Source organism: Hemibagrus wyckioides, linkage group LG17 (assembly GCF_019097595.1).
Source record: "Hemibagrus wyckioides isolate EC202008001 linkage group LG17, SWU_Hwy_1.0, whole genome shotgun sequence".
NCBI lineage: Eukaryota > Metazoa > Chordata > Actinopteri > Siluriformes > Bagridae > Hemibagrus > Hemibagrus wyckioides.
The window spans coordinates 4395573-4421624 of record NC_080726.1 but is presented as its reverse complement, the minus strand read 5'-3'; the positions used below and the strand labels follow the sequence as shown (position 1 = coordinate 4421624).

The window sequence follows — 26052 nt, the reverse complement described above, 5'->3', positions numbered from 1 at the left end:
GTGTAGTGTAGTGTAGTGTAGTGTAGTGTACTGTAATGTAGTGTAGTGTGGTGTGGTGTAGTGTAGTGTAGTGTAGTGTGGTGTGGTGTAGTGTAGTGTAGTGTACTGTAATGTAGTATAGTGTGGTGTGGTGTACTGTAATGTAGTGTGGTGTGGTGTAGTGTAGTGTAGTATAGTGTAGTGTACTGTAGTGTAGTGTACTGTAATGTAGTATAGTGTGGTGTGGTGTAGTGTAGTGTAGTGTAGTATAGTGTAGTGTACTGTAATGTAGTGTAGTGTGGTGTGGTGTAGTGTAGTGTGGTGTGGTGTAGTGTAGTGTAGTATAGTGTAGTGTAGTGTAGTGTAGTGTAATGTAGTATAGTGTGGTGTGGTGTGGTGTAGTGTAGTATAGTGTAGTGTAGTGTACTGTAATGTAGTGTGGTGTGGTGTAGTGTAGTGTGGTGTGGTGTGGTGTAGTGTAGTGTAGTGTAGTGTAGTGTAGTGTAGTGTACTGTAATGTAGTGTGGTGTGGTGTAGTGTAGTGTAGTATAGTGTAGTGTAGTGTACTGTAATGTAGTGTAGTGTGGTGTGGTGTAGTGTAGTATAGTGTAGTGTAATGTAGTGTAGTGTGGTGTGGTGTAGTGTAGTGTAGTGTAGTGTACTGTAATGTAGTGTAGTGTAGTGTGGTGTAGTGTAGTGTAGTGTACTGTAATGTAGTGTAGTGTACTGTAATGTAATGTAGTGTAGTGTAGTGTGGTGTGGTGTAGTGTAGTGTAGTGTAGTGTACTGTAATGTAGTGTGGTGTGGTGTAGTGTAGTGTACTGTAATGTAGTGTGGTGTAGTGTAGTGTAGTGTACTGTAATGTAGTGTAGTGTAGTGTAGTGTAGTGTACTGTAATGTAGTGTAGTGTGGTGTGGTGTAGTGTAGTATAGTGTAGTGTAGTGTACTGTAATGTAGTGTGGTGTGGTGTAGTGTAGTGTACTGTAATGTAGTGTGGTGTAGTGTAGTGTAGTGTACTATAGAGTATTGTAGTGTAGTGAAGTGTAGTGTAATGTAGTGTACTGTAGAGTAGTGTAGTATAGTGTAGTGTGGTGTGGTATAGTGAGGTGTAGTGTATAAGTGTATAGTACCTTACAATAGTGTAAGGTAGTGTACTGTAGTGTACTGTAGAATAGTGTAAGGTAGTGTAGTGTAGTATAGTATAATGTAGTGTAGTATAGTGTAATGTAGTGTAGTGTAGAATAGTGTAAGGTAGTGTAGTGTAGAATAGTGTAAGGTAGTGTAATGTAGTGTACTGTAGAATAGTGTAAGGTAGTGTAGAATAGTGTAAGGTAGTGTAGTGTAGTGTAGTATAGTGTACTGTAGTGTAGTGTAGTATAGTATAATGTAGTGTAGTATAGTGTAATGTAGTGTAGTGTACTGTAATGTAGTGTAGTGTAGTGTAGTGTACTGTAATGTAGTGTAGTGTGGTGTGGTGTAGTGTAGTATAGTGTAGTGTAGTGTACTGTAATGTAGTGTAGTGTAGTGTAGTATAGTGTAGTGTACTGTACTGTAATGTAGTGTAGTGTAGTGTAGTATAGTGTAGTGTAGTGTACTGTAATGTAGTGTAGTGTGGTGTGGTGTAGTGTAGTATAGTGTAGTGTAGTGTACTGTAATGTAGTGTGGTGTAGTGTAGTATAGTGTAGTGTAGTGTACTGTAATGTAGTGTAGTGTGGTGTAGTGTAGTATAGTGTAGTGTAGTGTACTGTAATGTAGTGTAGTGTGGTGTAGTGTAGTATAGTGTAGTGTAGTGTACTGTAATGTAGTGTAGTGTGGTGTAGTGTAGTATAGTGTAGTGTGGTGTAGTGTAGTGTACTGTAGAGTAGTGTAGTGTACTGTAGAGTAGTATAGTGTGGTGTAGTGTAGTGTACTATAGAGTATTGTAGTGTAGTGTAGTGTACTGTAGAGTAGTGTAGTGAAGTGTAGTGTAGTGTAATGTAGTGTAGTGTACTGTAGAGTAGTGTATTGTAGTGCAGTGTAGTGTAATGTAGTGTAGTGTAGTTTAGTGTAGTGTAGTGAAATGTAGTATAGTGTAGTGAAGTGTAGTGTAATGTAGTGTAGTGTAGTGTAGTATTGTAGTGCAGTGTAGTGTAGTGTAGTGTAATGTAGTGTAGTGTAGTGTAGTTTAGTGTAGTGTAGTGAAATGTAGTATAGTGAAGTGTAGTGTAGTGTAGTTTAGTGTAGTGTAGTGAAATGTAGTATAGTGAAGTGTAGTGTAGTGTAGTATTGTACATTGTAGTGTAGTGTAATGTAGTGTAGTACAGTGTAGTGTAATGTAGTGTAGTGTAGTTTAGTGTAGTGAAATGTAGTATAGTGAAGTGTTGTGTAGTATTGTGCACTGTAGTGTAGTGTAGTGTAATGTACTGTAGTGTAGTATAGTGTAGTTTAATGTAGTATAGTGAAGTGTAGTGTAGTTTAGTGTAGTGTAGTGAAATGTAGTATAGTGTAGTGTAGTTTAGTGTAGTGTAGTGAAATGTAGTATAGTGTAGTGAAGTGTAGTGTACTGTAATGTAGTGTAGTGTACTGTAGTATTGTAGTGTAGTGTAGTGTAGTTTAGTGTAGTGTAGTGAAATGTAGTATAGTGAAGTGTAGTGTAGTATTGTACATTGTAGTGTAGTGTAATGTAGTGTAGTACAGTGTAGTGTAATGTAGTGTAGTGTAGTTTAGTGTAGTGAAATGTAGTATAGTGAAGTGTTGTGTAGTATTGTGCACTGTAGTGTAGTGTAGTGTAATGTACTGTAGTGTAGTATAGTGTAGTTTAATGTAGTATAGTGAAGTGTAGTGTAGTTTAGTGTAGTGTAGTGAAATGTAGTATAGTGTAGTGTAGTTTAGTGTAGTGTAGTGAAATGTAGTATAGTGTAGTGAAGTGTAGTGTAGTGTAATGTAGTGTAGTGTAGTGTAGTGTAGTGTAGTGTAATGTAGTGTAGTGTAGTGTAGTTTAGTGTAGTGTAGTGAAATGTAGTATAGTGAAGTGTAGTGTAGTGTAGTATTGTACATTGTAGTGTAGTGTAATGTAGTGTAGTACAGTGTAGTGTAATGTAGTGTAGTGTAGTGAAATGTAGTATAGTGAAGTGTTGTGTAGTATTGTGCACTGTAGTGTAGTGTAGTGTAATGTAGTATAGTGAAGTGTAGTACAGTGTAGTGTAGTATAGTGAAGTTTAGTGAACTGTAGTGTACTGTAGAGTAGTGTAGTGTAGTGTAGTGTAGTTTAGTGTAGTGTAGTGTACTATAGAGTATTGTAGTGTAGTGAAGTGTAGTGTAATGTAGTGTACTGTAGAGTAGTGTAGTATAGTGTGGTGTGGTGTAGTGAGGTGTAGTGTACTGTAGTGTAGTGTGGTGTGGTGTAGTGTAGTTTAGTGTAGTGTACTGTAGTATAGTGTAGTGTGGTGTAGTGTAGTGTACTGTAGAGTAGTGTAGTGTAGAGTAGTGTAGTATAGTGTACTGTAGAGTAGTGTAGTGAAGTGTACTGTAGAGTAGTGTAGTGTACTGTACTGTAGAGTAGTGTAGTGAAGTGAAGTGTAGTGTAGTGTAGTGTAATGTAGTGTAGTGTAGTATTGTAGTGCAGTGTAGTGTAATGTAGTGTAGTGTAATGTAGTGTAGTGTAGTGAAATGTAGTATAGTGAAGTGTAGTGTAGTGTAGTATTGTACATTGTAGTGTAGTGTAATGTAGTGTAGTGTAGTTTAATGTAGTGAAATGTAGTATAGTGAAGTGTTGTGTAGTATTGTGCACTGTAGTGTAGTGTAGTGTAATGTACCGTAGTGTAGTATAGTGTAGTTTAATGTAGTATAGTGAAGTGTAGTGTAGTATTGTGCACTGTAGTGTAGTGTAGTGTAATGTACCGTAGTGTAGTATAGTGTAGTTTAATATAGTATAGTGAAGTGTAGTGTAGTGTAGTACAGTGAAGTGTAATGTAGTGTAGTATAGTGAAGTGTAGTGTAGTACAGTGTAGTGTAGTATAGTGTAGTTTAATGTAGTATAGTGAAGTGTAGTGTAGTGTAGTACAGTGAAGTGTAATGTAGTGTAGTATAGTGAAGTGTAGTGTAGTACAGTGCAGTGTAGTATAGTGTAGTTTAATGTAGTATAGTGAAGTGTAGTGTAGTACAGTGAAGTGTAATGTAGTGTAGTATAGTGAAGTGTAGTGTAGTACAGTGTAGTGTAGTATAGTGTAGTTTAATGTAGTATAGTGAAGTGTAGTGTAGTACAGTGAAGTGTAATGTAGTGTAGTATAGTGAAGTGTAGTGTAGTACAGTGTAGTGTAGTATAGTGAAGTTTAATGTAGTGTACTGTAGAGTAGTGTAGTATAGTGTAGTGTGGTGTGGTGTAGTGTAGTGTAGTGTACTGTAGAGTAGTGTAGTACAGTGTAGTGTACTGTAATGTAGTGTAGTGTAGTGTGGTGTGGTGTGGTGTAGTGTAGTGTACTGTAATGTAGTGTAGTGTGGTGTGGTGTGGTGTAGTGTAGTGTACTGTAATGTAGTGTAGTGTGGTGTGGTGTGGTGTGGTGTAGTGTAGTTTAGTGTAGTGTACTATAGAGTACCATAGTGTAGTGAAGTGTAGTGTAGTGTAGTGTACTGTAGTATAGTATAGTGTAGTGTAGTGTACTATAGAGTATTGTAGTGTAGTGAAGTGTAGTGTAATGTAGTGTACTGTAGAGTAGTGTAGTATAGTGTAATGTACTGTTATGTAGTGTAGTGTACTGTAGTATAGTATAGTGTAGTGTAGTGTAGTGTACTATAGAGTATTGTAGTGTAGTGAAGTGTAGTGTAATGTAGTGTACTGTAGAGTAGTGTAGTATAGTGTAGTGTACTGTTATGTAGTGTAGTGTAGTGTGGTATAGTGTAGTTTAGTGTAGTGTACTGTAGTATAGTGTAGTGTGGTGTGGTGTAGTGTAGTGTAGTGTACTGTAGAGTAGTGTAGTGTACTGTAGAGTAGTGTAGTGTGGTGTACTGTACTATAGAGTATTGTAGTGTAGTGTAGTGTACTGTAGAGTAGTGTAGTATAGTGTACTGTAGAGTAGTGTAGTGAAGTGAAGTGAAGTGTAGTGTAGTGTAATGTAGTGTAGTATACTGTAGAGTAGTGTAGTGAAGTGAAGTGAAGTGTAGTGTAATGTAGTGTAGTGTAGTATTGTAGTGCAGTGTAGTGTAATGTAGTGTAGTGTAGTGTAATGTAGTATTGTAGTGCAGTGTAGTGTAATGTAGTGTAGTGTAGTATTGTAGTGCAGTGTAGTGTAATGTAGTGTAGTGTAGTGTAATGTAGTATTGTAGTGCAGTGTAGTGTAGTGTAGTTTAGTGTAGTGTAGTGAAATGTAGTATAGTGAAGTGTAGTGTAGTGTAGTGTAGTATTGTACATTGTAGTGTAGTGTAATGTAGTGTAGTTTAGTGTAGTGTAGTATTGTACATTGTAGTGTAATGTAGTGTAATGTAGTGTAGTGCAGTGTAATGTAGTGTAATGTAGTGTAGTGTAGTGTAGTATAGTGTAGTGTAGTGTAGTATTGTACATTGTAGTGTAATGTAGTGTAATGTAGTGTAGTGCAGTGTAATGTAGTGTAATGTAGTGTAGTGTAGTTTAGTGAAATGTAGTATAGTGAAGTGTAGTGTAGTGTAGTATTGTACATTGTAGTGTAGTGTATTATTGTTGTTTACTCTGATTAAGGGATTATGGGTAACTGCTCCTTTGTAGAGCTGTTCCTTTTTAACTGATATTCAAACATGACGTGAAAAAATCCTATTTGAACAATAATTTGCCCATACGAATATTAATGTACAGCCTGAGCATATGAGACAGCTTCTAATTTTGTTGTGTAGTATCTGATCCAGCCATGAATCCATTCAAGGATTTGAACATCTTCTTGATCCATCAGTAAACGAAGCTAATGACACAAAAATGGAAGCTAACAGCAAGCAGCTGAGCAGCCTTGAGCGGACAATTACGACCCCAAATCATCTAAAACACAGCGTGTGGAAGTATTTTGGGTTCTACATTGTAGATGGTAAAACTACGTTCAGAGATTGTGACATCTGAAATTCGTTCAAACTCAATTTTTTCCAAAAAAGTTACTCCTTTGTGTGACAGTGAAAGAGAAAACTCACAAACATCATCAGTACCACTGCACCAAATCTCACCCTCTCCACAAGTAAACATCATCATCTACATCTACAAACACCTGAACTGATATCTCTGTGACCCTGTTAACCTTTGGCCCCTAACCTATCGGCATTTCCTTCTGCTCCAGCAACGTTAAGAAGTGACAGAAATCTATACTCAATTATTATCCTGATAAACAGTGTTTAACACGGTGTTAATCCTCACCACCAGCTGAGTTCATCATAACATGACAGATTTATCAAGAAATGCTCACGATACTCTGAAAAGTGTATCGTTTTAGCGCATTGTGACATCATCGCGATACAAGATGCTAGTTTCATGAGAAATGTCCATGTGTAGGTTTTGCCAAATCTTTAACTGCTAAGCTCAGTTGTTATGATCAGTTAAAATAAAATAAAATAAAATCCTAATGAGGTTCATATCACGATACCTGGAGATGTCATTTGTCATTTGTTATAAAGCTTCACAACACACTGACAGTGATTATAATGCATTATGCCTACACTCTAAGCTGACACAAGCAGTATGCAAATGTTCATGAATGTACACATAAAACATTACAGTATAAGGCTTTATACCACAAAGTGACACAAAGCATTATAACATATTTAACCTGTTCTCAAAGTTATTGAAAGGACCACTGTTATAAAGCTTTATAACATTTGTTATGTAACATTTAGCACTTCTCTTTCAGTAAAAAAAATATATATTAAAGCAATATGTGAATGAATTTAACATTTTTATAATGCTTCACAGCACAAACTGACATAACATTTTCACGATAATCGAAAACACAATATTTACTTTAGCACCACTTTGATTTCTGTGAAAAGCTTTACCCAGAATAAGGAAGTAAAATACTGGAAATCAGTTGTTATGGTAGATTAATATAGTGATAAAAATCATACAGAGCTCACAAAAGTGTATCGTGTTGATATTTTGTGATAACAACACCACGATTCCTGTTTTGCTCAACTGCCAAGTTCAAACGTTTGCACAACATTTAGCAAAGTTACCAAGAAAACAGAAAGATAAAACTGTTGTTTTCTTAAACTTTTACTCACGACAGAAAAGTCTATTATATTAATATACTGTAATGTTCTGATACCTTGAGACCTTTCGATAACTACCAAGTTCCAATAACTTTTTTCCCTTTAACTAATCTAAAAAATTTTGCAAGAATATAAATTCCCAGTGTTTATATTGCCTAGAGTTTAATAAGGGCCCCCCAAAACACACACACACACACACACACACACAAATACACACAAACTATGAAATATAATCAGCAATTATGCATAATATATCGCTTTACACTCTCCCTTCTAGTTCTTACTTCTTTTCTTGTTTATGCGCTTGACCTATGTGACATCTTAGCGAACTTCCTAGCATGGATGAAGGTAACGGATAGCCAGAGACCTTCTATGTATGAGGAAACATCTGTAATCAGCCACAAAGTTTCAGTGGGTAAAGCTTTTACCACAAATTTTGAAGAAAAAATACGGACTAAACCATTTTACAAAATAGGGGACATGCTAACTTGTTATAGAAGAACCATAACCCGTTCCACCAAAACTCAGTAACATTACAGTAAGGATATAAATCCTAACGATGGCCACAACACTCAGAAAATAGTCTATCATGTTAATGTGGTTCAACATGAATCATATCGGATTATCGTATCTCCCAGTCATAATTTGATTTATTACTTAATAAACATGTTTAAAATGACTTTTATATCGTAATACGCCACTTACGTGACGGATAATTTAATGACTTCGTTCCGAATCCGTATTTTTTCAGACGTGACTTACGTCCCAGTAGCTTCCTGAGAACAGCTTTCAGTTATGTAGCTGCATTATAATGAGACTAAATGGAGTAGTGTCCCTAACACAGGATCAATAACATCACTGATCACAGCTTTGACCACTCACTCACCTACTCTCTCTCCTTAAACCCAGTAAATAATACACCAACACTTTCCATGAGCCAGGCATTCATAATGCATTATAAGCACATCCATAATGATTTTAATACATAATGCATGACACACAAACTGAAAAAAGCCACTGACCTAAGCCTCTACAGAAATGTTCAAAAACACACCCGGTAAATGTTATAACGGCATAGTATAAGGCTTTATAGCAAAAAGTGACATAATGAATTATAATACACATTTGACCTATTTATAGCATTGTGAGCAAGGACACTGCTATGAATATAGATTATGTTCATTCACATAATCTTTAATTAAAGCATGTGTCATTTGTTATAAAGCTTCATAACACAAAGTGACACTCTGCATTATAATATATATTTAAACTGTTCTTAGAGTTATTGACACTGCTATGAAGCTTTATAAGACCTTTTATGTTCATTCAAATAATACATAATGCTTGTCTTCCAGTTTAGATTAATTAAAGAATATGAATGATCATGTCATTTGTTATAAAGCTTCACAACACACTGACAGTGATTATAATGCATTATGCCTACACTCTAAGCTGACACAAGCAGTATGCAAATGTTCATGAATGTACACATAAAACATTACAGTATAAGGCTTTATACCACAAAGTGACACAAAGCATTATAACATATTTAACCTGTTCTCAAAGTTATTGAAAGGACCACTGTTATAAAGCTTTATAACATTTGTTATGTAACATTTAGCGCTTCTCTTTCAGTAAAAAAAAATATATTAAAGCAATATGTGAATGAATTTAACATTTTTATAATGCTTCACAGCACAAACTGACATAACTCTTTAAATAATGCATATTTACTGATCTTAGCATTAATTATGAACACTGCTATAAAGCTTTATAGCAACACCTATGTTCATTCACACAGTGCTTTATATAGACTCAGAGCTCTAAGCTTGCTGCCACTCTATCCAGAAATAAGCTCCTACATCAGTACTCAAATGTTTATAAACACACACCTAACATGTTATGACTGCATATCATTAACCACAAAGTGTTATAATGCATTAAAAACACACATTTAACCTGTCCTTAGCATTATTAGCTAAATCACTGCTGTGATGCTCTATAACAAATGTCATGTTCATTCACATAATGCTTTGTAGACCCTCACAGCTCTAAGCAAGCCACTTTTTACATGGCATAAGCCTCTATAACTGGACATAAATGTTTATAAGTGCACACAAGAGGTCCATTCTCACTTGATATAATCATCAGTGCTTCAGTTCATCATGTGAATGAGCAAGAAATGTGTTATAAAGCATTACAGCAGTGATCTCACCAATAACAGGTAAAATATGCATTATAGTGTGTTGCCTTATGAAGCTTTATAGCACTGGTCTCACTAGTAACGCTAAGAACAAGCTAAATATATTCATTATGTCACTTTGTGCTCTGAATCCTTATCCAGTGACTATTATTATAAAATGTTCTGTTATGAACAGTTACAGAGGTTTATGTCAAGCCTTAAGAAGCGTTAGGTAAGAATGTTTTATAACAAAAAAAAAAGAAAAATCGTCATGAATGCCCTAAGAATGCATTATAGAGATCTGATCTCATAAACAAAGTGTTAGCAGTTATAATTCTTGTACATCTATAGCGACCTCTTGTCTTGTCATGAATGCTGTCTGGATTTCATGCCATCTGTGTGACCGTGTGTACGCGCGAGGCAAAACATCACACTCCTGTCAGACCTACAGCCCAAAGCTGCTGATTACACGCACAGTAATGCAGAGGAGAACCCCAAAAGAACCTCAGAAAATAAAAGCAGGCTCTATCCAGCCTGCGCGTGCCATGCATTTGACTTGTTTATTCGCTCCGCAGATACGCGAACGCAAACGCAGCCTGGCGCATTGGGCGCTTGGGCTGTGCGTGGAGGCGCGCGGCTCATCCAGCCATCCATCCATCCATCCATTCATCCACCCATTCATTCATTCATGAACCCATCCAGCTACAATTCCGCCTCCTATAGAACCCACTTCTCCACCCGTCCGCTCCGTACCTGCTCACTCACATGGCTTTACAGGAGATTTTCCCGCTGCGTCTTTTTTTTTTTTTTTTTTGAAATGCGCGTCCCCGCCACTGCCGCGTCCACGTCGCCGCTTCTTCTTCTTCTTTTTCCTCTTCTTTTCTTTCTTTCTTTCTTTCTTTCTTTCCTTCTTTCTGTCTTTATTTCTGTCGCCGCACAGTGTCAGATTAAAGTGATAAAGTCTCAGTACGACCCGATTTTCTCCGGCACTCCTGCGATGGATCGAGTGTGATCGGTGATCCCAGGCATCCCACTGCCACACGCACACTCACACTCGCGCTCACACACACACACACACACACACACACACACAGGCTACACTCCTCCTGTACGCTGCACGGCCGGCAGTCTTAAAGCGACAGTAGAGCTGTTTCTGCTGCTCAGGTTCCTCTGGGTGAAGAAACAAGCTTGAGGATTTACACGGTTAAGAGAAACAGAGGAGGTCCAGCACTTCCACAGCCCCCATAACCACCCCCCCAACCACCCACACACACACACACACTCTCTTACTATCCTTGTAAGAACCTTCCACTGACATAATTATTAATGCCGCTAATTAATTCCTAAACTAACCCTAACCTTAACACCTTAATAAGCAAAAGGCTCTTTTAGATCAAAACTGTTGGTTATAACTTATCCACACACACACACACACACACACACACTTCATGGTAGTCACATTTTCTGTGAATACCATGTATCACTCAAAAAAAACAATTAAAATGATTATAATTTATTCATTTGTTTATTCAATTATTTATTTTAATGCCTTTACTGATGAAACATATCAACAGGTACACTGCCTTGGGATGTAAAATCTAAAAACGGTTGAAAATGTAGTAAAAAATAATTTTGATTATTTTTTTAAGTCTTTGATAATAAAGATATTTTTTTGGCATTTTTTTTAGAACATTTTTAATTGTATTATTAATTTATTTAAAGCAAATTTTAATTTTATTTTATGACTTGGACATGCTGTGTATTTTGTTCTTCCAAGTGTTACACCCTTCTGTGAGCCATGATGTTTTTTATATCATTATAAAAAGTTATTATTATTATTATTATTATTATTATTATTATTATTATTATTATTATTATAGCTATTTTCCTAAATGATGGTGATTTGAAAAATACTGTGATTATAAAAAATAATAAAAAATGTCTACAAATTAACATAGTGTCCATAATTTGGTTTGTGTGGGTGGAGAGAATCAGTGTAGTCTAATAATTCCAGCAAATAAATAGAAAAATACATATTGAATAAAATACATTTTAAATTTTAGATCATAAGGTGGTCCATATATATGATTTGCTTTATTTGACTATGCTGTAATTTGTTACATTACACTGTAGGGAGTTGATGATGATGATGATAATGATGATGATTATTAGAATTATTTTTATTAATATTAGACCAGGTTCACACCCTTCAACCTGCATGCCAGGCATTTCAGGGGGCTTTTAAATGAGAAAGTAAAAAAACCCTGTGGAGTCTACAGTAGAGATCCTGATGAGAACTTCACAGCTTTCTCGAATAAGAAATGAGATGAAGGTGTTGCTGCTCCTCCTCTCCAGATCTGCTCTGCCATTCACACGTTTGAGATCACTGTAGTTAGTTACGACTGCCTTTTGCTTCTCTTATGCATTTTATAAGGACTTGTTTGTTTCCCATCTGTCTTTTCTTATTCCTCACAAACACGGTGGCTCTGGTATACTGTGAGGGGGGTGTGTATTTATTTTTGCTGCTCTGCTCACCTCCTAAAAGTGACAAGTCAATCCCAAAGTTCTTCTAATTGATCTAATAGAGGAATAATTTCCACTCTGATGGGTGTGGTCTCTTTCAAGATGACTCCGCCCCTCTCATAGGGCACATGGGCTCAGTGAATGGTTTGATAAGGATGAAAAAAATATAATCATCATAGTCAAGACACCAGCTGAGGTCAAATCTTTTTGTTTGTCCATCACTCTTGAACAGTTCCAGAGATTGATCAGAAGCTGTTCTGGTCACTCATCATGGCCCAACATGTTAATAAACCACTTTATGTTTAAGTTTCAATCCATAAATAAGCATAATCTATTCAAATAATAATAACTCACTAACCTCCATTTCTTTTCCTTTAATTTGTCACATGCCTGTAGGTTTGAATCCCATAATCACCTGAATAAATGACGCCCACCTTCAGTTATAAGGGTCAAGTCACAACCTTGTCCTCAAATATAACACCAGAAAATAAACATTTAACAGTTCAAAGTGCAGTACAACCCTGACCGCTGCCCTGTGTCATACAGCAGACCTACACAAAGCAGACTTTGGCCTCAGCACCTGATGATTATGAAGGAAAACAGTAGGACTGCCAGGAGACAGTGACCTTTAATCCTGCTGCTTTCGTTTGAGCTTTATTATGAAGCAGGAAGGGCTTAGGCTCCCTGGGAAGACAGGTACAAACAAGGATATGGGCTGAGGGGAAATGCTAACTGGGACGTCACCTTTGGACTCAAATATGAAGGTAAACATCTCAGTGACTAAAAAATTCTACTTTGGCTTCATAGAATTTTGTATATGTGGCTCACTTTCTGGTGGTGTAAATGATCCAACATGGACTCCTAAAAATCTCCATTTCCCAATAACTCACTCTAGCATCAGTAGATGATCTTACCTGAAATTTGTAGATTTTATATAAAAACCTGCTGCTGTATTCACAAAGAATGTCTTGTCCTCATCCCAGGACTCTTATAACTTCACTCTATTGTATCTTCACCCATCTATTGATATAATTTATGATTATCAACACTAGTGGGATTATCTCATTATCTCTATGTTCATAATACCTCAGGATCTTTAAAATCTTACCAAACATGAGCATCTCTTTTTCATCACACTTTTGGCTTATGCTTTTTCATGAAAACCCTAGACGCAATTTAAACCCAATTTAAAGATGGATTTATTCTCCCAGACATTTGAAGACCATGAGATGTGTAGTGCAGTGCCCAGTTACTGCATTTTATTTTTCTTTCCTCTCACCTCTCTTAAAAAAATATCATCAGAATGATGTGTGAAAGTCGACACGTGACAAATGAGCAACTTTCACCGCATAAACACTGAAGTAACTGTTGGACATACTGTCAGTCAGAGACTGTGAATAGATTACATTACTGAATATGATCATTACCTTATAGGGATAGATAGATAGATAGATAGATAGATAGATAGATAGATAGATAGATAGATAGATAGATAGATAGATAGATAGATAGAAAAAGAAAGACAGACAGACAGACAGATAGATAGATAGATAGATAGATAGATAGATAGATAGATAGATAGATAGATAGATAGATAGATAGATAGAAAAAGAAAGAGACAGACAGATAGATATAGATAGATAGATAGATAGATAGATAGATAGATAGATAGATAGATAGATAGATAGATAGATAGATAGATAGATAGATAGATAGAAAAAGAAAGACAGACAGACAGATAGATAGATAGATAGATAGATAGATAGATAGATAGATAGATAGATAGATAGATAGATAGAAAAAGAAAGAGACAGACAGATAGAGATAGATAGATAGATAGATAGATAGATAGATAGATAGATAGATAGATAGATAGATAGATAGATAGATAGATAGATAGATAGAAAAAGAAAGACAGACAGACAGACAGATATATATAGATAGATAGATAGATAGATAGATAGATAGATAGATAGATAGATAGATAGATAGAAAAAGAAAGACAGACAGACAGATAGATAGATAGATAGATAGATAGATAGATAGACAGACAGACAGACAGACAGACAGACAGACAGACAGATAGATAGATAGATAGATAGATAGATAGATAGATAGATAGATAGATAGATAGATAGAAAAAGAAAGACAGACAGACAGATAGATAGATAGATAGATAGATAGATAGACAGACAGACAGACAGACAGATAGATAGATAGATAGATAGATAGATAGATAGATAGATAGAAAAAGAAATACAGACAGACAGATAGATATAGATAGATAGATAGATAGATAGATAGATAGATAGATAGATAGATAGATAGATAGATAGATAGATAGATAGATAGATAGATAGATAGATAGAAAAAGAAAGACAGACAGACAGATAGATAGATAGATAGATAGACAGACAGACAGACAGACAGACAGACAGACAGACAGACAGATAGATAGATAGATAGATAGATAGATAGATAGATAGATAGATAGATAGATAGATAGATAGAAAAAGAAAGACAGACAGACAGACAGATATATATATATATATATAGATAGATAGATAGACAGGCAGGTAGATAGGTAAATAGACAGGTAGATAGACGGACAGAGAGACAGATAGATAGATAGATAGATAGATAGATAGATAGATAGATAGAAAAAGAAAGACAGACAGACAGACAGATATATATATATAGATAGATAGATAGATAGATAGATAGATAGATAGATAGATAGATAGATAGAAAAAGAAAGACAGACAGACAGATAGATAGATAGATAGATAGACAGACAGACAGACAGACAGACAGACAGATAGATAGATAGATAGATAGATAGATAGATAGATAGATAGATAGATAGATAGATAGATAGATAGATAGATAGAAAAAGAAAGACAGACAGACAGACAGACAGATAGATAGATAGATAGATAGATAGATAGATAGATAGATAGATAGATAGATAGATAGATAGATAGAAAAAGAAAGACAGACAGACAGACAGATATATATATATATATATAGATAGATAGATAGACAGGCAGGTAGATAGGTAAATAGACAGGTAGATAGACGGACAGAGAGACAGATAGATAGATAGATAGATAGATAGATAGATAGATAGATAGATAGATAGATAGATAGATAGATAGATAGATAGATAGATAGATAGATAGATAGATAGAAAAAGAAAGACAGACAGACAGGTAGATAGACAAACAGAGAGACAGACAGATAGATAGATAGATAGATAGATAGATAGATAGATAGATAGATAGATAGATAGATAGATAGATAGATAGATAGATAGATAGATAGAGCACATTACATTAAGAATGCATACACATCATTCACACACATTTATTCGCACATTTAAGGGAAATTCGTCTTAGTCCACCTACAGGCACATTTTTAGAAAGAAACTGTGGAGAAACATCTGGAGCTGTACACACACAATACACAAGCAAGACAGGCCCACTACATATAAAACATCTGTATACTGTACATATAGAGCTGAGGAATGTGTGACTTAAGACTAAACAGCACTAAAACATGTGTAAGTTAAAGGGTTTGTAAATTTTTTAACACACATTCTGAACTAAGCTAAAAACACTTGACTCGATGAGTACCCTACTGAAGAAGGAACCCTTGAAGAACCGTTTTTCTAAGCGCGTATAAACTGCCGTAAAAGCGTCATAAAATGTGTAGTATGACATTTTACATGAGGTCATGAGGTAAAACGGCGCCATAAAATATTCAGTAGCAGCGAAGCTCCGTAGCGCTGGCTCTGCGCCAACAAAGAGACGTTCAAAGGTCCTCTGTGGATGTAAATGACATTTTCATGGAATTACAGTCAAATTCAGACATGTGGTATCATGAGGGTTTGTACAGATCAAGTACGTATGACAGGAGACGCATATTTTTTTTTACACAAGATGTGAAAAACGGCAAGAAAAAAAAATAAGACATCAGATTTAGGTAAATTTCTAAAAGAAAAAAGCTTTAAAATCTCTGTTTATCCCTTACTCACATTAATCAATAAAACACCAACAATAAACAAGACATTAAACTACTACATTAAAAATGTATTCAAATTATAATAACAGAACACATGTAAAAGCCAAGGGTGCACAAACCTTTGCACTCAGCTGTAAGGCTATCAACGTCCATCTGTTTTAATGTCCTGTTATATGATTGTTGATATAACTGGTGAACTTTGCTGTTTATGTTTATATCAGTAACTTTGAGCTCTGTTGCATGTTGGTTACCTTTGACTGACTTCTTTGTTGTTTAGTGTTCCAGCAGTAATGAATTCTACCTCATTCCCCATCCATGTCTCACTTCTCTCACGATTTATTCTACAGGTGTTGTGCACAGGTCCCAGGTCTTAAGCTGTGTCCCAAATGATATACTACACACTTACACTATGCACTATACACCAACCAGGCATAACATTATGACCACCTGCCTTATATTGTGTTTGTTCCCCTTTTGCTGCCAAAACAGCCCTGACCCGTCCTGCACTGTGTATTCTGACACCTTTCTATCAGAACCAGCATTAACTTCTTCAGCAATTTGAGCAACAGTAGCTTGTCTGTTGGATCGGATCACACGGGCCAGCCTTCGCTCCCCACGTGCATCAATGACCCTTGACCGCTCATAATCCTGTCTCTGGTTCACCACTGGTCTTTCCTTGGACCACTTTTGATAGATACTGACCATTGCAGACCGGGAACACCCCACAAGAGCTGCAGTTTTGGAGATGCTCTGATCCAGTGGTCTAGCCATCACAATTTGGCCCTTCGTCAAACTCGCTCAAATTCTTACTCTTGTCCATTTTTCCTGCTTCTAACACATTAACATTGAGGACAAAATGTTCACTTGCTGCTTAATATATCCCACCCACTAACAGGTGTCATGATGAGGAGATCACCTGTCAGTGGTCATAATGTTAAGGCTGATCGGTGTATACTCTAGCATCTAGTGTAAGAATGTTAGAAGGGTCGTATCATCTCAAATGGAACGTTTTTATTTTTTCTATGTGTTTTCTTTTCCCTAGCTGGACATATAAGCAGCTTAATATTAAAACAATTTATACAGTGTCAGCTAATTTAAAAGACATTTGTAAGACATCTCGTCCACCAGAGTGTCATCGGCCATCTTGGAAATTTTTTCTCGTCCAGCGTCAGCGCCTGTTAGCCCCGCCCCTCTGTTTTATGCTGTTTATTCTGTCTCTACCACCAGTACGGATCAACAATTTTGATGACATCAGCTTCTCATCCGATTTTCTGTCTAGACGTACAACTAAACTAACAACATAAATAACTAACCCCCAACTAGCCTGGGCTGTAAGGTAAGCTAAATTCTATTGGCTACTTAAAATGGGGGTGGAGCTGCTCAATATATGATATATGCCTTGCCATGACTTTTTGATTCAGTGGAACATTTCATTGTGCATTTCAGAAGGACTTTAAGGTCTAGCGTTATAAGAGAAAAACAGTAGCTTTTATTTTCAAGAATACGTTAAAAAATATACTCACAATTTTTCTATGACTAGAATGACAATATATATTTAATTCAATTGAATTTGTATAGAGCTTTTAACAATGGACATTGTCTTAAAGAAGCTTTTCAGAAGTCTAGAAACATAGAAAAAATGATGAAGATAAAAGTAAAGTTATTATTTATCCCTAACATTTAACCCTAATAAGAAGCCTGAGGCGACGGTAGTGAGGAAAAACTCCCTGAGATGATATGAGGAAGAAACCTTGAGAGGAACCAGACTCAGAAGAGAACCTCGTCCTCGTTTGGGTGACACTGAACAGTAAATAATGTAAATGTTGATAATGTCCTTTCTACTAGTTTATAGTCACAAAGAACTGCAACCAAGAGCTCTATATGGTCAATAGTATGTAGATACCTGACTATGCTATGGCTTTATTATGGAGCTTAAATATTGTTAATATGTCACAGTTTGTTTAAGCTTGAATTTAATTTTCAGAAATCGAGGGGTGTGCACATTTTTCGGCGTGCAACTCTTTCAAAATTCAATTATCTACTTATCCATTCCGCTGAGTAATGTGAATCAATCGAGTCATTATTAGAGCTTTAAAGCACTTGACGCTATTTTATCCATTGGGCAGTGTGACTTCCTCTTCCTGTGGCTTTGGATTTGAAAGCAGGTCTGTCTACGATGGCACTCTCTGTGGGTTAAGACCTCAAATAATAATGTCGCCCTTACTATTTCGCCGAGCCGCACGGATCAATACCCCCCTGTTTACGCATGCAGCTTGCATGCACAGCACTACATTTCAGAGAATGAAAGGCTGCTATTATGGCTGCTTAAAACCTGGCTTGGGTTCAGAGGCAGCCAAAGACGAGCTGCTGAAAATGCAGTTGTGTATTCATATGGAGAAATTCTCTTAGCATCACAAAACGACGTGCGGTTTAGTGATAACAAGTTAATGTGCTTCAATTGGTATTCGCTAAAGCGACGGTTTCTGGTGTGTTTCAGTGAAAGATCGAAAACAGGACTAGCCTGAAAAGAACGCTACGCTGTGCACAGGTGCGGTTTGTCGACTTGGCAGAAAAGATTACGAAAAGCAAAAGATCAAAAAAAAAAAAGGAAGAAAGAGAGAGAAGTGTAAATACATGGACATGTGCAGAGCTGTGCCACATTGTGACCGTGTAGCTGTATGAGGCGTGGGGGCGGAGGACTTGGCGTTTGGTGCAGGACAGGCCTCAGTGTGTGTGCACATTGTGCAGCCATGTGTGCGAACATCACAGATCACAGTCTAGAGTTTACCCTTCCTACCTCTCCCACAGGCATCGGCCGCTCTCACGGGCAAGGCTCCCATTTTAGCTCTTTCAAACGCCTGAGCATGAAACATCATTGACCTAGCTTTGAGGTTGGAATGTTGAAAATCTATGACCTTTTACTTTTTTCGAGTGAATTATTCATTTGTCTTTTTTTTTCCACTTATAAGTCTTGGAAACGGTTCTTGCTTGTCATGCGACGTTCCTGAAAAACCTTTTTTGGACATTTTTTTCCTTATCTGGCAACCTGCCAGTCTTATAAATTATGTTTTCAAACCTCTGCTCATGCTGCGTCACTCGGCCCGTAGCGCTATAGTCCAGCCTTTTTACCTGGTTATCGTGTCGATACTTGTTCATGTATAGTAGATAGAATTTGTAGATGTTCCACGTAATACAAAACGAATAATACATGTCATTTTGTCAAGAAAAAACATCTAATCGTTGATATGGTGAAGTTTTCCTGGATCGGAAGAAATCTCCAGCGTCAGCGCTTTGTAAGCGTCAGTCAGAGGTGAAGCTGAAACTATAAGTTTTCCAACATGGAAAAGATTCTTCTTGATTTTATTTTCGTATGTGCTTGTTGTCTAAAACGCTCCTGTCAGAGTTACTTCCAGTACGAACTGTTGGTGAAGTGAGGAGCCTCAGGTGCAGAAGCAGATCCACACACACACACATACACACACACGGCGTGGGAAGTGTGTGTGTGTGTGTGTCAAGGGAACGGAGCCACATTACACCCTGACGTACAGCCAGACCAGCTCACTCTTTTGTGCAGTGCCATTCACTCTCCCAGCATGCTTTGTTTCCGCATGTTGTTGACCCAGTTTGTGCATTTGGACTAATCCCCATGGCCTGTGCCGCGGGTGGTCGGGGCGGAACCCTTCCTCTCTGCCGCTCCCTCATTAGAATATCAGATAGCAAGAAAATGAGGCTTCTCAAAAGCAGTGTGGGGGAAGAAAAGAAAAGAAAACAACAAAAAAATAGAACAGGATTGGGGGAGTGGAAAAGGCCGGCGAGGGATTTGGAAGCGCAGCGTTACGTGCGTCGTCTCAAGGGTCCTGGCTTGAACTCATTTAACGGGGCCTTGGCCTGTAATCGCAAACACTGTTCCGAGTCAACAGCATTGTGTGCTGGAGTAAGGCTATCTATTCTTAGCGGCCAGACACAAAATTGGTGCTCAGTGTCACAAGGTTTAGTGAAATATAACCCCGTTTGGACCTGAAGCACTTCTATTCATCACCCTGAAGCTGAGCTGGGCAAGTCGCACCGCCCCCGCTGGGTGTTGCCTGGCGTGAGATTTGCTGCTTAGAGAATAAAATAAGGATTGTTTGGACTGCCATGATTTTGTTGGCCAGGAGTAGATCTTATTATGACCAGCAAAATGTTTTGCTTAAAGGTGAAAATTATTATTAGATCAAAGGAACAGAAAAACACTCAAAATGTCATTCCTGATTTGCCGAGAGTTTTTGTTTATTTGTTTGTGTAGTTTTATTTATGTCACAGGTGCCTCTAAAAGGTTACTACAATCTCTTTTCTTCTTTTTCTTCCTCTTATTAGAAGAGAACAATCTCCACAAATCAGTAGCTAATTTTCCATATCCTGCAGACATTATTAATGCTAGGTGATGTTTGGCTACACTAACACTTTAATTGTGTTATAAATGTATAATAATAAATAATAATAAACTAATAAAAAGCTACTTTTGTTTGCTGTCAAAGTTGCACGGAAAAACAGCTAATATTGAGATTTGCTAGCTAGCTATAGCTTGGATAGTGTCATTTATTATTATTATTATTATTATTATAGAAGTAAATATCTCAGATAAAGTGCTCCTGATTTGTCAAGTCCACAGTCTAGTTTAGCTGATATTATAAACATTACACGTTAAATAAAATCAGGAAGTAGGAAGCTAAATACCAGGCTGCTAGCATTATATAGTGTAATCATTTAAACAAGCATCAAATATTACCTCAGTATCCCAAAAAATAGCTAATCTTGTGCTAACTACTAGATTGTTTGGTTTGCTATCAAGCTACAGCTAACATTAGAAAAGTGCATTATTTTCATATCGTTATTAGCAGAGACAAAATTACCCAAATATTCTGATACGGATTTGTTGAGTTACAGCAATTTCAAAATCTACTGATGCATCGCTAATAATATATATCTGGCAGATTATATTAGCCTGTTTTGTTTGCTAATAAGCTAAGTGATATTGTGAACTAGGTATCTAGCTTTACTAGCCAATTAAGTAACCAGTTACATTCATGAGCTGTAAGTAATATTAAGATGGTGTGAATTATTTTTTGTTAATGTTGTTTTTGTTATATTAAAGGAGGAAATACATTTAAAAAATGTTGTTCCTGATTCATCAAAGCATTGCACATCCTGGAATTTCCTCACAGACTAGCTAAGCTACGGTTACATCTCAAACAGATGTTATTAGCTTGCTAAGTTTGCTCCAAGCTAGGAAATGTTTAGCATTTAGCATTTATTCATAAGTATATGTAAATAAACCTAAGATGCTATATAAAGGCTAATAATACTAGTGTATTGTTGTGTTATAATTAAAACTAGAATTCAGCAAATATTAGAAACAAAGAAGCTACTTGTAGCTAGCTATTTTTATGCAAGGTTTTCTTCAAGAATTTTGTTACCTGATCTGAGTTTTCTAGTTAGCTACTAACGGCTACTCTTCTAATCATGTGAAGCTAGATTTCTTATTACGTATGTGCCTGATATAAAAGTCTGGTTTCACATAAAAACAATGTTAGCAAGCTAGCTCGGTCATGTTAGCTAGTTAACTAAAGGTTAAATAATATCAGGGAACCACATTCCTGGTGAAGGTGGATTTTTTAATAAAAATGAACACCTTGTTAGTTGTTTGTGTTTCTTTAACCTGTCTTTTAGCTAGCTAGCTAAGTAGCCTGCTGTGTGAAACTGGATCACTTACCGAAATCTCTAAATCATACATATAGCTGCTTTAATGTTATTTTTCTTAGCGAGAACAGAGTTTTTGATATACATCTGAAAGAATTTACCTCAGCTCATCAACACGATCCCTCTGAAAGAGAACAAAATGAGGTTTTGATGACTTTAGAACTCTTCTGATTTTTTTAACCGTTCTTCTCTTCTCCAATTTCCAAGTCCCTGGTTAATAAATTAGATCTCACTCAGGCACTTCGCTCTCTGAAGTAAGCGGCGTAATTACAGAAACGATCTTTAATTAGGGCAAAAGAGAAAAATTAACCAGCTGTGGCTGAAACAGTCTTCTCCAAAATCATTTTCTCTTTCAGTGAGCCAAAAAATCAAAGAGGGACCCGAAGGAAAATATGGAAAAATACAGAAAAAGGAAAATCGCTTGGCATCGCATCGCAGGAGCTTCACTCACACGATACACCTGTAATTTTTTAGACACAATTAGCTGACATCTAAACTAGCATAAGGCACAAGATGATCTCTAAACTAGCATGAAAGATAAGCTGTCTAATCTAACATGAGCTGACATCTAAACTAGCAAAAATCATGATGTGTAAACTAGCATAGAATTGACATAAAATATTAGCTGGTCTCTAATCTAGCATAAGAATAAGAGCATGATCTTTAAACTAGCATAAAATATGTCAACTAAACTAGCATAAACAATGAAGTTACTAAAACATAATCTAACATTTAAACTAGCATAAAATGTGAACTGATCTCTAAACTAGCATGAAACAAAATCTGACATTAAAAACAATATAAAGTATCAGATAACCTCTAAAGGAGCATAAAACATGAGCTGATGTCTAAACTAGCAGAGAATATGAGCTAACTTCTACACTAGCATAAAACATGAGCTGACGTCTAAATTAGCATGAAACAAAAGCTGATACCTAAACAAGCATAAAATCTAAGATAGCCTCTACACTATCATAAAACATCAACTGACATCGACACTAGCATAAAACATATGCCATGTCAACTAGCATAAAACATGAGCTGATGTTTAAACTAGCATAAAACATGAGCTGATGTTTAAACTTGCATATAACATGAGCTGAGCTTTAAATGAGCATAAAGCATAATCAAACCTCAGCATTAACGGAGCATAAAATGAGCTAATGTTTAAGCTAGCAAAAAAAACATCAAATGACATTGAAACTAGCATAAAACATGAGCTAACATCGAAACTAAATAAAACATGAACATTTAAACTAGCCTAAAACATATGACATCTAAACTAGCATAAAACCCAAGATGGCCTCTAAACTAGCATAAAACACAAAACAACCTCTAAACAAACATTAAATACAAGCTGACTTTTAATGTAGCAAAACACAAGCTAATATCTAAACTATCATAAAACATATGACATCTAAACTAGTATATAACTAAAGATGGCCCCTAAACTAGCATAAAACATGAACTAGCCACTATAAACACAAGTTAACCTCCAAACTAGCATAAAACGCAAGCTAAACTCTAAGCAAACATTAAATTAAAGCTGACATTTAACATAGCATAAAACACACTGATGAATAAACTAGCGTAACATATATGACATCAAGACTAACATAAAACTCAAGCTAGTGTAGCATAAAACGAACTGATGCCTGAACAAACATAAAACATATGACATCTCAACTGGTGTAAAACTAAAGATTGCCTCTAAACTAGCAAAAAAAACAAGCTAACCTCTAAACAAACGATAAGAAAAGCTGACTTTTAACGTACCATAAAGCGAACTGAAGCCTAAACTAGCATAAAACATATGACATTTAAACTGGCTTATAACTAAAGATGATAAAATTGCAAAAAAAAAAACATGAACTAGCCCCTGTACTAGCATTAAACAAAGATATATAAAAGATATGATACCTAAATTAACATTAAGGATATGGCATCTAAACTAGCATAAAACTAAAGCTGGCCTCTAAATTAGCATCAAATATGAGCTGATGGCTAAACTAGCATAAAACACGAGCCGGCATTGAGCACTATAAAACTAGTGGATGAGTATAAAATATGTGGGGATGTTTACACTAGCAAAAATTCATAAGCTGTCTAAATTAGCATAAAAGATAAAATAGGCTCTAACCTGGCTAAAGCATGATTAGGAGGGACGTGGTGTTTGATCTGGGAGGAGAGAGATGTGCAGTGTGACTCAGGAGAGGAGAACAGGGCATGGAGATAATGGAGTGCAAAAGGGAGAAGGGTTAATCTGCTTAGCAGCACTGCATTTGGACTGTGAGGCAGCGAGTTCAGGGTGGGTCAGGCCAGTTAACACACAGCTATCGACATACCGCTGGCCTGATTACTCATTACAGAAACAGCGGGAGGCAGTCCAGGCATCCTGGCATTCAAACCAGATGACATCCTTCACTACAAATCCTGCCTTATTCTGCCACGATGGGGTAAGAAGGTTAGCATCCTCTGACCTTATAGCGATAAAGGATGATGATGATTAGGAACAGCGGGGGTGCCTTGTTACCCCAGCATCCGGATGTTTAAACCAGACGGAGTTTATCGCTCATGATTCGTTTGACACTTCAGCAAATCTTTCAAGAAAAGAAAGCAGAGGAGCTTTTTTTTTTTTTTCCGGCTAAATAATTATATAGACTTACTGTCCACTTTATTAGGAACACCTGTCTGGCATTTAGCAGATGCCTTTATCCAGAGTAACTTACATTTTTATCTCGTTTTATACAACTAAGGATTAAGGGCCTTGAACTTACAACTTTATAATCAGTACTCCAGCGCCTTAACCACTAAGCTATCACATCTTTTGTGCAGACAACCAATCAGAAATCAAGCAGAAACTGGTTTGATATCAATGTTTTTTTCTATTTTATTACGTTTTACATACAATGCTCATAATGCAAATATCTGTTTATATTTTTATACATACTGTGTTGTGCTTTACATAAAATTTATACATATTCTTTACATATATATATATATATATATATATATATATATATATATATATATATATATATATATATATATATTTCCTCACCAGCTTATGCACATGCTATCTTCCATAGCTTTATTTATTTGTTGTACATATATTTACATATCATCTACATTATTGTTGATATGTACCTGTAGCAATAACTATAACTAACTATAACAATAACTATCTATCTATCTATCTATCTATCTATCTATCTATCTATCTATCTATTTATCTGTCTACTGTAGCTTTGAAGACCAAACCATTTGTCTGAGAAAAAAAAAAAAACTAACTGTTTTTGTTTTCTGGAACTTTTCTATGAATAATATTGCTATTAGTGGCACTGAGTGTCTACTTTCATATGAGTCATTAAGCACCACTGTGGAGTGTGAAATGACAAAGAAATTCACTGCAGTATATCAGCACCCCAAAAACAGGTGGAAATTCCATTTTTTTTGGCTTCTGAGAAAAAGAATTAATGTTTAGATCATAAGTGGGAAATGTGATTTTAGTGACATTGACCCTGAAGTAGTACCAGGTGAGATAGGTTTTACATGAAGTGAGATGAGGTCTGAGGTTTTAGAATGCGTTCTTCTCATGCACATTGTTCTAACAAAATGGTGCACAAGACATCACAAAACATCACAGACGGAATAGAAACACTTTATTGATGCAAGTATTTTCAAAAGAAAATGGCCTGACTGATTCAAGCTACAGTAACTCAACCTTTTTTATAACCAAGGTGAGCAGAAAAGCATCTCAGAATGTACAAACTGGGGATGTGGTAGCTGTTTGAATCCCAGGTCCACCAAGCCGGAGGGCCCCTGAGCAAGGCTCTTAACCCTCATTTGCTCAGCTGTATAAAATAAGATGAAATGCAAGTTGCTCTGGATAAGGGTGTCTGCTAAATGCCTGAAATGTAAAGTGTTGAGGTGGATGAGCTACAAGAGCCGAAAAACCACTCCAGACAGCCAAGATGAGTCTGAGGCTGCAGTAAGAACAAAATGACAGTTGATAGTGATAGAGTTGACTGGTCCGTGGGTCAGAAATTGGGTAAATATTATGATTCCGTGGAATCAACATGCTATCTGTCAACAGTTCATTGGTGGGAGTTGTATAATAGCGTGAGGAATGTTTAGTTAGCACCACCAAATCACAGGTGAAGTTTATGTTAAATGTTTAAGTTAATATAATTGTTTAACAGCTTACACACCTGCTTGTCTACAGTACAAAATTGTGTAAATGTTCTTGTTCAAGAGATAAAAAAAGCAAAACGAGCAATGGAAGAACCCTAGTTTGCATCAGGCTGTCACACCACCACCTCCATCAGTCTCAGTGGTCTGTTGTGGGGGTGAAAAAGAGCAAAAGCAACACATAATTTGAATTTTGCGTCAGGGCGGAGTGGGGTGTGTTG

At 36.4% G+C, this 26052-nt stretch overlaps 1 protein-coding gene across 6 annotated transcripts in view; it reads right to left on the bottom strand.

Annotated features, from left to right (window-relative positions):
• nrip1a (nuclear receptor interacting protein 1a) overlaps window positions 1-10527 on the bottom strand; it is a 57628-nt gene extending 47101 nt beyond the window's left edge. For 3 of the 6 annotated variants that reach the window (XM_058413312.1, XM_058413310.1, XM_058413308.1), the window contains exon 1: window positions 10109-10527. The gene's annotated coding sequence lies outside the window, so the exon portion shown is untranslated. The remainder of the gene's footprint in view (window positions 1-10108) is intronic. The other 3 variants (XM_058413313.1, XM_058413311.1, XM_058413309.1) reach the window with 1 other exon arrangement.
• Between the last annotated feature and the right edge of the window lie 15525 nt (window positions 10528-26052).